Consider the following 12,435-nt stretch of genomic DNA (forward strand, 5'->3'; position numbering starts at 1 on the left):
CCAGCAGTATAGGAACAACTGGAAAAGAGCCAAGCCAAATACAAGCCCAGGCATGATAAGCATCGGATGGAGCATAGTTTTCAAGTTGGTGACCAAGTCTGGCTATATATCAGTGAGGACAGAATGCAAGGTGAAGGTAAAAAGCTAAAGCCTATCAGGTATGGACCCTTTAGGATACTTGAGAAGATTGGTGAAAATGCTTTTCGCCTTGATCTACCAGCTTACATGCACATCTACTCAGTCGTAAATGCAGATTGCTTGAGATTGTTTGAACCTTCAATGATTGAGGACCCTGAAGAGCAAAGTCAATTGCCTTCTATTGATGACCTGCTACCTAAATATCTTAATGAATTGCAGGAAGACACAGTGCTGGACAGGAAGGTAAGGACGATGCGCAGGGGAGATGTGGAATACCTCAGAGTTGGGCTCAAAGGTTCGAAGCCAAGCAGTGCAAAGTGGATTGAGATTGGACAAGTGAGAAAGCAATACTCTCACTTAGTCGATGCTTGAAAACCAACTTTTGGTGGTCCAAAGCTTTTTTAGTGGGAAGGTCGTGATCTGAATTGGATCCATAAAGAACTGTCAAAGGAACCATGACTGTATCAGGTCGAGACAAAACATCAAAGAATTCCAAAACAACGATCAAAAACACCCTGAACTAGTGGCGATGGCAGCCAGCGTGGAACGACGAGGACCTCGGTCAAAGCGCGCTGACTGAGGCTTATGAAGACTGCGCGAGAGGCCGAATTAGCCCCTGGGAGCCCTGGATCGGGAAATAGAGGTGGATTTTGATGCGCGATGGGGCGAAAAGGGTTGAAATGGAGTAGTCCCGAGCACTCGGTTGCGTGGGGAGCCGGAGAACCGTTGGCAAAAGGCGAAAAGAGCTAAAGGACAAAGGCGGGACCCCGCTTTGGAAATCGGCGGTATTGATCGGGGCGCCCTCAAATGGTAAGTGGTTTTGGATGGAAGCGAAGCGATCCCACTCAACCATCGACGCGTGGCAAGCGGAGGAGAGAGAAAATCGCTGTTGATCGCGCGTTAACAGTCGAGCAAGTCAACCGTGCTAAACGTGCGTATGGCGTCGGATCTGGAGGCCCCAGATCTAACGACTGAGATTGCGCGCGATGGGGGAAGCGGAACCGACGAGGGATTAAGCCGCGTTTTAGAAGGATTTGAGGTCCATTTGACTGCCACGGTGGAGGAAGACTCATTCCATGGATGTAACCGAAGAATTGAACCGACGAAGCAGGTTGGCGCGTTACAGGAGGACATTCTCCTTGCGAGCTGATGATGACGTCGAGCCAGGGAACTCCAAGCGCAGTTGCAGAAGGTGATTCGACAGAGGCGGAAGAGGAACCGAACTGGCATGGGAACGAATGGCTTCAAAGCCATGAACAAAGACAAAATACACATTCAGACGAGACAAAGAGGGATAGAGAACCCCGAGAGATAGAGGAACCAAAATCTCGAGAGGAGGACGGAACACAGAGAAAAAAACAGTGAAGCAAAAGAAGAAGAAGACAGAGGGCCGAGCTGACCAAAGGCGACATCGAGCACCAGAGAGCTTGAGAGATTCAAGCCATCCCATAGAGGATCTGTCAGGACTGAGCACCACATTGGGCTCTCTCCACTGTAGACCAGAAGGTCATAGAGCTGGCAAGAAGACGAGTCTGTGCACTCCAGTGGCTTGGGGAATCCAAGAACCACCCAGCCAAGCAAATTTGTTTCAGGTGACTCATATTCATCTCCTGCATTGTAATTCTCTGCTTAAGACACAATAAAATAAGGCCACCATTGAAAGCTGGACCGGAGATGTAGTACTGGAGGATAGGGTGAACTCCTTATTAATTTCTTGTGTTTTTGTGTTTGCTTACTGTATTTCTCTGCTGTTTTTCTATTTCAAGTGTCTGTATTTGCAATCTGATCGATCCGTTGCTTAAATAACACAAAACACACACCGGAACATGAGTCTGTAATACCTTTATTCAATAAATCTTTAACTGAGGTCACTCATAGGGTGATTATCAGATCATGACATCACTTCCAGGACATCTCGTCCAAGATGAGCCTCATGGACACCTTGATTCGTCCCACTGTTCTATATGGCTCAGAGATTTGGGGGCTGTCTTTACTTGAGTCAGACTGGGCTTTAGCTGAGAGAGTCCAGATTCTTCTTCTCCGCCGCATCATTAGGTGCAAACTAACAGTGCCGTAACACATCATCCTTGCAGAGTTTGGAGCTCAGCCCTTTCGGCTTGAGACGGTCTTCAGATTGGTTTCATTCTTGCATTGTGTCCAGGGCTTGGCAGACTCGATAAAGAGTAGGGACCGTTATCCTTACTTGGCATATTGCTCTTCTGAGACTATTGCCCGTTCTACTCCCTCAGGCCGAGCCAGATGTTGGTTTATAGGAGTTTCAAACCTCTTAGAGTCAGTAGGAATTCAGTTAGATCGTCTTCCTCCTTTCCGATATTCCTTAGATGCTCCTGGTCACCTTTTACCTACTAGACAGGAGCTAAACAAGATCATGAGGGAGGATATCTACAGGGAGTTCGTCTAGGTCACCTGGGTCAATCCTCCAGGAGGGTTGCGCCCAAAGATGGCTTTCTACGCTGAGCACTTCTTGGAGTTGAGAGACGGGCTCATTGTTCGACCCCAGTATACGTTTCACCACTGGATGCATGCTCTTCGCATTCCTCTCGGCCAGTTCAGAGTAGGTTCTCATAGATTTCAGGTAGAGACAGACCACCAGGTGGATAGACTAGAGAGACTTTGCTAGGTATGTCATTTACAGGAAGTGGAGACCGAGGTGCACTTCATCCTTGGATGCCCTGTCTACTACGAGATCAGAGGAAGGTTTCATTGTTTGTTCAGAGATTCTCGGACCCTTGCCAACTTTTTCAGGTACCCCGATCAGAGATGTTTGGCCTTATATATGCAGCAGGCTCTTAGATTCCGAGCGCATATTCTTCAGCCTCCCATCAGACCAGGCCCCACACAGAGGATCACAACATTTTTCAGGGTACTACCTTCAGACAAGGGCACCAAGAGATCGATTGATACCAGTACGTTTACAGGCTCCAGATTAGTGAGGATCCGTGGGACCTCACCCTGCCACACGAGATCTCAACAACATTTCTGTCTCAATCCGTTCCTGGGTGACATACTAGGTTCTCCAGCATTCAACAGCGTGTGAACCCCCCAGGATACGATTTAGTGGACAGTCTGCACTTGCCATCGGCTCTTCATCAGGCCAACAGACTTTGTTGAGTTTCTTCAGTGTTATTCATTTCAGCCTCAAATGTTAGGAGAGATGGGTCTGATCCTTAGATCTATTAGCTCCTGGATCTTCTCCGCTAGGGCTAGATGTTGATTTACTTCATGCGTTGTATCTTTGATTTACTTCATGCATTGTATCTTTTATAGGAGACCATTTGGTTCTCCCGCTTTGTATATACATCAGTGTACTCAACAGTGCCTTTGACCTACTTTGTGGTCATTAGTTGGACATAAATATAATTATCTTATCTTATCTAGGAGCCACCAGTAGTTCGCTTGATGCAGTTATCTTGAGAATGAGGCACACTTCTCCAGGCACTCTTATCCATGCAGCTAGGGTGCACTAGGTGTTAAAATTAGGATTATGCTTCTTGCATGTGTCCTAGATACATTGTATATTCCCTTTTCACATAATTCTATAAAAGAGATCAAGGGTGCATCATTGTGTTCGCGAGCAAGCTAGAGATTTGAGCCTTTTGCATTGTGATTTTATTCTTTACAATTAGCAAAATACAGATGCTGTTTTGAGAGTTCATATGTGTGTTTTCTGTTCATATTATCAGCAGTATATGTTTGTAGGTTGACATACTCAATAGCTGTTACTTCATTTGGTCTTTTCAGTTTTAATCTATCTAGAATTTAGGTTAAATTTCTAAGTGCGGAATTTGCTTATGGAGGTTTGATTTTGGCACTGCCACCCTTGCACGTGGTAAACAAATTAGCTAATCACATCATCATTATGTACCTTTTCTGCTACCATATACTCACTCTCCTCTGCGGTATATGACTCGAAAGCAAACAGTTTCCTTGTATGTGGTAAATATATTAACAAAATAGCTGTTATTTTGTTTTGTGTTTTCAATTTTAAGCAATCTAGAATTTTAGGTTAAATTTCTGAAGCAGAATATGCTTGTTGCGGTCTGATTTTTAACACTTCCACCCTTGCATGTGGTAAACATATTAACCAATCACATCATCATTATGTCTTTTATGCTACCATTTACCCAGTCTCCTCTACTGTATATGACTCAATGATAGCAAATAGTTTCCTTGCATGTGGTAAACACATCAAGTTTCAGCCAATCACATCAAGTCAGTTGGTTAGAGATTGCGTCATATAAGTTGTATTTATCAAAGTCCATAATAATCGATTTTCAAATCGTTGTTAATTGATCTGTAATTGATCTAATACAAACAATTAAGGTATTACAGACTCATGTGCATGGATGTGCCTATGTTATTTTATGCAACGGATCGATAAGATTGCGAAATACACAGGCATTGAAGCAGTTAGAGAAAACATAACAAGCAAACTTGTAAACACAACAAGTTTAATAGGGAGTTCACCCAATACTCCTGGGCTATGTCTCCCGGTCCAACCTTCAGTGGTGGCCTCTCTATTATGTTTTCAAAAGCAGAGTTTTTACAACAGTGAGCTCAATTTGAGTCTCACACAATAGATACAATTCAGTAGGGCTGTACTTGGATCCCCCAAGTCTCTATAGTACACATGCTCTCCTTACTGAAACTCGACCTCTATTGGTCACCGTAGTATGAGCCCAATCTGAGACTCATACATGACAGGAATATACAGAGGAGTTCGCTTGAACCTCTCAAGCCTTCTTTGGAGCACACAAACTCTCTAACTCTCTCTGTCTTTATCTGGCTTGATGCTGCCTTTGCTTCTGCAGGTCAGCTCGGCTTCTCGTCTCTGCTTCTCACTTGCTAACTCGCTTCCCCTGCTTTCTCTGTCAATCTGTGGCATTAAAGCCAATTTGCTTTCTGACTGTTCGTTTTCACTTCTCGGCTTCCTGATTCCCTGCCTTTGTCCATCTGAATCCCTTCTTTCGGCGTTTACAGTCACTGCATAACGCTTCACAAGGAGGTGGCCACCTATTTTGTAACGGATGAGTGTGTCAGTTCTCTCGGACATGTTTGAACGATCGTTATTTCCGTTTGCTCCAAGAATGCCCGCGAAACCGAATATTTTGCCAACTCATCGTCCATGTCGGACTTCAAATCCCATGTGATCTTACTCTATAACCTCGTCAAATCCAGTCACCCATCGGGACGTGTCTTTGCCGTTGATGTGGACCCCCCAAATCCTATGGTTGTCGCTCATATCGGGCAGTTGAGTAGCTCGATGGTTATTCGCTCGATGTGAGCGGTTTTCTCTCTCTTCCGTTGGATGCGTGGCAATCGATGTGTGGCATTGGGCGGGACTTGGTTGAAACCACTTATCGCCTCGAGCCCTTCCGATATCCTGCCGGTTTTGTGGAATCCCGCCTCTGACTGAATTAGCGCGATATCCGTTATATTTTATAACCTTTCGGGTCCGGGTGCTCGAGGCTTTTCCTTCTTTGAGGGGTTTGCCCGACGATTAATCGCATATCAGAACCACATCCGTTTCTCGAAAAGGCCTCCCGTGTTGCTAATTCATGACAACGTGCGTTACCATGGGCCGACAGTCTGCGCGCTTGACCGAGGGTCCTCGTTGCTCTGCGCTGATCACAAATTGCAACTGTTACGAGGATATCTCTGATAAGCTTGGCCTTCATAAGACTTTGAAACTTGGCATAATTTTAAGAGTTCATGAAAACTTAGAGTGTGTTCTAGGATCCAATTCGGATCACGGTCTTCCCACTAAAAAAGCTTTTGGACCACCAAAAAGTTGGTTTTTAAGCATCAATTAAATGAGGATACAGTTTCCTTGCCTGCTCAATTCCCATCCATCTTGCACTGCTTGGTTTGGAACCTTTGAGTCCAATCCTGAGGTACTCAACATCCCCTCTGCGAGTAGTTCTCACCTTCTTGTCCAGAACTGTATCTTCCTGCAACTCATTGAGATATTCAGGCAACAGATCGTCAATATAAGGCAACTGACTCTGCTCTTTGGGATCTTCAATCAATGAAGGTTCAAACAGTCTCAAGCTTTCTACATTAATTACTAAATAGATATGCATGTAAGCTGGCAAATCAAGGCGAAAAGCATTCTCACCAATTTTCTCAAGTATCTTGAAAGGTCCATACCTTATCGGTTTCAGCTTCTTACCTTCACCTTGCATTCTGTCCTTGCTGATATACAACCAGACTTGATCACCAACTTAGAAACTATGCTCAGTCTGATGCTTATCATGCCTTGCCTTGTACTTAGCTTGGCTCTTTTCCAGCTGTTCTCGTATTGCCTGGTGAATCTCTTGGATTTGTTCAATGAACTTGGTTGCCTTGTCCACATCATTGTGTCCATCAACCGCTATGTCTTTACCAAAGACAAAATCTAAGGGAGACCTTGGTATGAAACCAAAATAGGGCTCAAAAGGAGATCTCTTTGTAGAAGAATGTTTAGCTCGGTTGTAAGCATGTTGCACATAACACAGATGTTCATCCCAAAGCTTGGGATGCTTGTTGCAATAGCTTCTGAGCAACTGGATCACTGTCCTGTTGACCACCTCAGTTTGGCCGTCTGTTTGTGGATGAAAAGCTGTGCTGTTCTTCAGTCTGGTGTCCATCAATTCCCATATAATAGAACAAATTTCCCAACAAATCGGGTATCTCGATTGGATACAATGGAAGTGGGTAATCCAAAATGAACCCATACATGCTGAAAGAACAACTTCGCTGTTTGTTCAGCTGTAATCTGTTTGTTACAGGGTATTAAAATACACATTTTGCTAAACCTATCCACAATAACATATAAATAGTCATGACCTTTTCTAGATTTAGGCAGTCCCCCAACAAAGTCCATGGAAATACTTTCCCAAGGATGAGAAGGAACTGGTAATGGAGTGTACAAGCCTAGTTTTCTATTGCTGGGCTTGCTTTTAGCACACATAGTACACCCTCTTACATATCTAGAAACTGTCTCATTCATTTTTGGCCAATAACAAAATCTTTGCAGCTGTGCAACTGTTTTACTTACACCAAAATGACTTGATATTAGAGAAGTGTGTGCTTCTCGAATTATCTTTACTCTTTCAGTTTGTGGAATGCATAACTTTCCAAAATGATACAAGAGTTGATCCTTAACATGATAATCCAATTCTTCTACTTGTTTGCCATGACTTAAAGTTGCGTATACATCTTTAAAATCTATATCTTGAGCATATTGTTCAATGTAGCTTTTGTTCAATGTAGCTTTCATGTAATATTGAATTATGCTTAAGTATAGTAGATTCATTTATGATCGGTCTGGACAACATATCTGCAACTTTATTGTGTATGCCCTTTTTATATCTGATGACAAGATGAAACTGTTGTAGGAAACCCATCCACCTATAGTGTCTTGATTGTTGCAACTTAGTTTGTGAGTGCAAATATTGAAGTGGTTGATGATCAGTATGTATAACTGTCTCTTTGCCCATTAGATAATGTTTCCACTTTTTCACACTCTGTACTAATGCATACAATTCTTTATCATATGTGGGATAATTAACTACTGTAGAATTAAATGTCTCAGAATGATAACATATGGGTTTACCGTGCTGCATCAACACTGCTCCCATGGCATAGTCACTGGCATTTGTTTCAATCTCAAAGGGTCTTTGAAGATCGGGCAGTGCTAGTACTAGTGCTGTACTAATATTTTCTTTTAAGGTGTCGAAGGCTTTCTGCTGTTTGCCTCCCCACTAAAACACCTTGTTCAATCCTATTAAAGCATGTAAGGGAGCTGCAATCAAGGAAAAGTTAGAAATAAACTTTCTCCAATATTGTGTTGCTCCTAGGAAGCTTCTAACTTCTGTAGCAGATTTGGTTTTAGGCCAGTTTACAATGACTGCAACCTTAGAGGGATCTATCTTCAATTCACCACCCCCTACAATATGACCCAAATAATTCAAAGATGTTTTGCCAAATTCACATTTTGATAGCTTAACTCAAAGATTTTCTCTTTTCAAAACATCTAGAGTCTGCTTTACATGCTTCAAATGTTATTCCCATGTTTTACTAAATATAAGAATGTCATTTAAATATGCAATGACAAAATCATCAATAAAAGGCCTGAGTACATCATTCATTACTCTCATGAAAGTAGCAAGAGCATTAGTTAAGCCAAAAGACATAACCAACCACTCATACAATCCTTGCTTCGTTTTGAAAGCAGTCTTCCATGGATCTTGCTCTGCAACTTTGACCTGATGGTAGCCACTATGCAAGTCCAACTTGGAAAAGTAAACAACTTCTTTCAATTGATCTGATAGATCATCTATGCGAGGAAGGGGATAACGATTTTTGATTGTTATCTTATTCAGTGCTCGGTAGTCAATGCACATTCTCCATGAGCCATCTTTCTTTCTCACCGAGACAATTGGAGACCCACAAGGTGATGTGCTAGGTCATATGAACCCTTTCTCGAGCAGCTCCTGTACTTGCTTCTTGATTTCTGCATTCTCTAAAGCGGACAACCTGTACATTCCGATGTTAGGCAATGGAGCATCTTGCTGCAAATTAATATCATGTAATATTTCCTTTTTGGGTGGCAGACCTTTAGGTTTTTGAAATAGTATATCATATTCTGAAACAACTTTTTCTAAATCAGCTTGCTGTTTAGCATTACAACCTTCAAATACATTGGTTTTATCAGGTTTCCTTTTCTTTACAACCATTAGTAAAAATTGCTTACATGAATTTACAATTCTTTTCATCTGCCCCGAGTTTATGAGAGTGTAATTATTCTTGAGTTTATGAGCTCTTACAGTATATTCAATTCCATTTTTAACGAGTTGATACTTGTTTTCAGCTCTATAGAAAATGGCTTTTCTATCATACAAGTAAGGATTTCCTAAAACAATAAGGATTTCCTAAAACAATTCCACATATATCCAAGGGAACAATATCTAACTCAACCTCATCTACAAATGCTGACCCAAAAGAAAACCTAAGTTTACATTGTCTAGTCACTTGTAGCTTTGCTTTATCACATAACCAACCTAATGGATATGGCTTCGTGTGAGGTGTGGTTAGTAATCCCAACTTCTTTACAATTGCTTCAGAAATTAAATTTACTTGTGAGCCACTTTTAAACAAAGTATCAATCTTTTGATGCTTGGAAATAACTCTAATATGAAAAAGCTCATGTCTTTTCCTCTCATTTTCTTCGTTATCAGTAGATTGTGCAGAATTACTAGTAGATGCTTCAGAATTTTTACCTTTTATACCTGTGGCTGCGATTGTTGTTTCATCCCCTGAGTCTGACCCCAAATCCTTTTGAATAGCTGCAACAGTCTTCTTCTTTTTGCCATCGTACTTCTTGGGTTTCAGCTCCGGATGCAGAATCCAACAGTGTTCATCATCATGCCCATCCTTCTTACAATGAGTGCATGAAGGTTTGGTCCTTTGTACAACATTTGCCTTCCTCTCTTTCCATTTCTGTTTTCTCTTTTCCTTGTTCTTGTTTGTAGTGAGTTTTGATGATCTTCAACTTCTGGGTTCACATTCTTGCCTCTAGCCTCTAGATGTGTAGCCTGAACAGATACCTCATCTATGCTAGTGGGATTAAACATGAGAATGGTATGTCTTAAATAACTATGTAGACCACCTATATACTTTAGCAAAGTTTCAGGTGAGTCTAAAGAAATGCTTAGAATCAAAGCTCTTTTCCTAAATTCTTGGGTGTAACTTTGTACACTTTGCCCTTTCAATTGGCGAAGAGTTTGCCAACTCATCATAGCTTGCTGCATATAAACTAGTGGATAGAATTGTTTTTTAATTTCAGAAACAAATTCATTCCAGGTAGAAATAATTTTACCATGTTTCTTCAAATCAGCTTGTGTCTTGCCTTCCCACCATACCTCCAAGGTGTAGGCTAGCCAGCTGAATCTTTCTCCTTTCTGAATCAATGTTCTGCACTCTACAATATACATCAATTTGTCTAATCCATTTATCTAGCTTTTCTGCATTCAATTCTCCGTCATAAACTAGCAAATCAAACTTTACATCTAATTTAATCAAAGAAGATTTCTTCTTTTTCTTTTCAGGGCTTTCTTTGTGTGAAGAAGATGATGATGAAGGTGATGATGGGGGAGATGGTGGAGAGGGTTTCTCTTCTTTTCCTTTGCCTTCTGGGTGGGCAACTAGAAGAGGTTCTTCTACTCCTTTATCTTGTTTGGAGGTTGATGACTCTTCACCTCTACCTTTCTTAAATTCTCTATACATTTCTTCTACCATGGCTCTCATGGTCATTGAACTGTCCGTGAACTGGGAGTCTGATCCCAAGGGACTTTCTTTTGACATTTTCCTGTTAGGATAGACTCTTCTGATTTCTGGGTTAGCTTCGACCAATTCTCATTCTCTTAATTTTAGCTTTGATCTAGTTATCATTCAACAAAAGAATCCAGCACAAGCTTGTCTAACCGTAGTAGCCTAGAGCTCTGATACCACTTGATCTGTAATTGATCTAAGACGAACAATTAAGGTATTACAAACTCATGTGCATGGATGTGCCTATGTTATTTTATGCAACAGATCGATAAGATTGCAAAATACACAGGCACTAAAGCAGTTAGAGAAAACATAACAAGCAAACATGTAAACACAACAAGTTTAATAGGGAGTTCACCCAATACTCCTGGGCTACGTCTCCCGGTCTAGCCTTCAGTGGTGGCCTCTCTATTATGTTTTCAAAACCAGAGTTTTTACAACAGTGAGCTCAATTTGAGTCTCACACAGCAGATACAATTCAGTAGGACTGTACTTGGATCCCCCAAGTCTCTGGAGTACACAAACTCTCCTTACTGAAACTCGACCTCTATTGGTCACTTTAGTATGAGCCCAATCTAAGACTCATATGTGACAGGCATATACAGAGGAGTTCGCTTGAACCTCTCAGGCCTTCTTTGGAGCACACAGACTCTCTAACTCTCTCTGTCTCTGTCTGGCTCGATGTTGCCTTTGCTTCTGCAGGTCAGCTCGGCTTCTCGTCTCTGCTTCTCACTTGCTAACTCGTTTCCCCTGCTTTCTCTGTCAGTTTGTGGCTTTAAAGCCAATGTGCTTTTTGACTGTTTGTTTCCACTTCTCGGCTTCCTGATTCCCCGCCTCTGTCCGTCTGAATCCCTTCTTTCGGCGTTTACAGTCACTGCATAACGCTTCACAAGGAGGTGGCCACCTATTCTGTAACAGATGAGTGTGACAGTTCTCTCGGACATGTTTGAATGATCGTTATTTCCGTTTGCTCCAAGAATGCTCGCGAAACCGAATCTTTTGCCAACTCATCGTCCATGTCGGACTTCAAATCCCATGTGATCTTGCTCTATAACCTTGTCAAATCCGGTCACCCATTGGGACACGTCTCTGCCGTTGATCTGGGCCCCCCAAATCCTACGGTTGTCGCTCATATTGGGTGGTTGAGTAGCTCGATGTTTACCTGCCCGATGTGAGTTGTTTTCTCTCTCTTCCGCTGGACGTGTGGCAATTGATGTGTGGCATTGGGCGGGACTTGGTTGAAACCACTTACCGCCTCGAGCCCTTCCGATATCCTGCCGGTTTTGTGGAATCCCGCCTCTGACGGAATCGGTGCGATATCCGTTATATTTTATAACTGTTCGGTTCCGAGCGCTTGGGGCTTTTCTTTCTTTGAGGTCTCCCGTTTTGCTAATTCGTTACAGCGCGCGTTACCATGGGCCGACGGTCTGCGCGCTTGACCGAGGGTCCTCGTTGCTCCGCGCTGATCACAAATTGCAACTGTTACGAGGATATCTCCGATAAGCTTGGCCTTCATAAGACTTTGAAACTTGGCATAATTTTAAGAGTTCATGAAAATTTAGAGTGTGTTATAGGATCCAATTCGGATCATTAACACTGAACATTCATGAATTTTCAAAAGACTTAAGTTGTTAGTCTAAGTCAATGTCTTGATACATCACAATCAATGCCTTTAATTGTTAAAGCTGATGAGACTTGTACAGGTGGCGATAAATACTTAAGTCAAAGCTGTTGTATTCACTAATGCTAATTTTGGTGTATCCTTTCAATTATTGTTGATATGCTAGCATGACAAGAATTGATGTAGTGTTTGTTGATAATTATAGCTTGGAGAGGAATTTTTTGCACAGGTTCAGTGTGAACATGTGAAAAGTAGTTTGAGATATTTTAGAAAAGTGATTTTATTTTTAAAAAATAATTTTATTTTGTAATTACTTTAGTAAAAAAAGTGAAAATTTTATA

This window comes from Pinus tabuliformis, chromosome J (genome assembly GCF_031772625.1).
Source record: "Pinus tabuliformis cultivar Carrire ecotype Pingquan chromosome J, CPIR1, whole genome shotgun sequence".
Taxonomy (NCBI): domain Eukaryota; kingdom Viridiplantae; phylum Streptophyta; class Pinopsida; order Pinales; family Pinaceae; genus Pinus; species Pinus tabuliformis.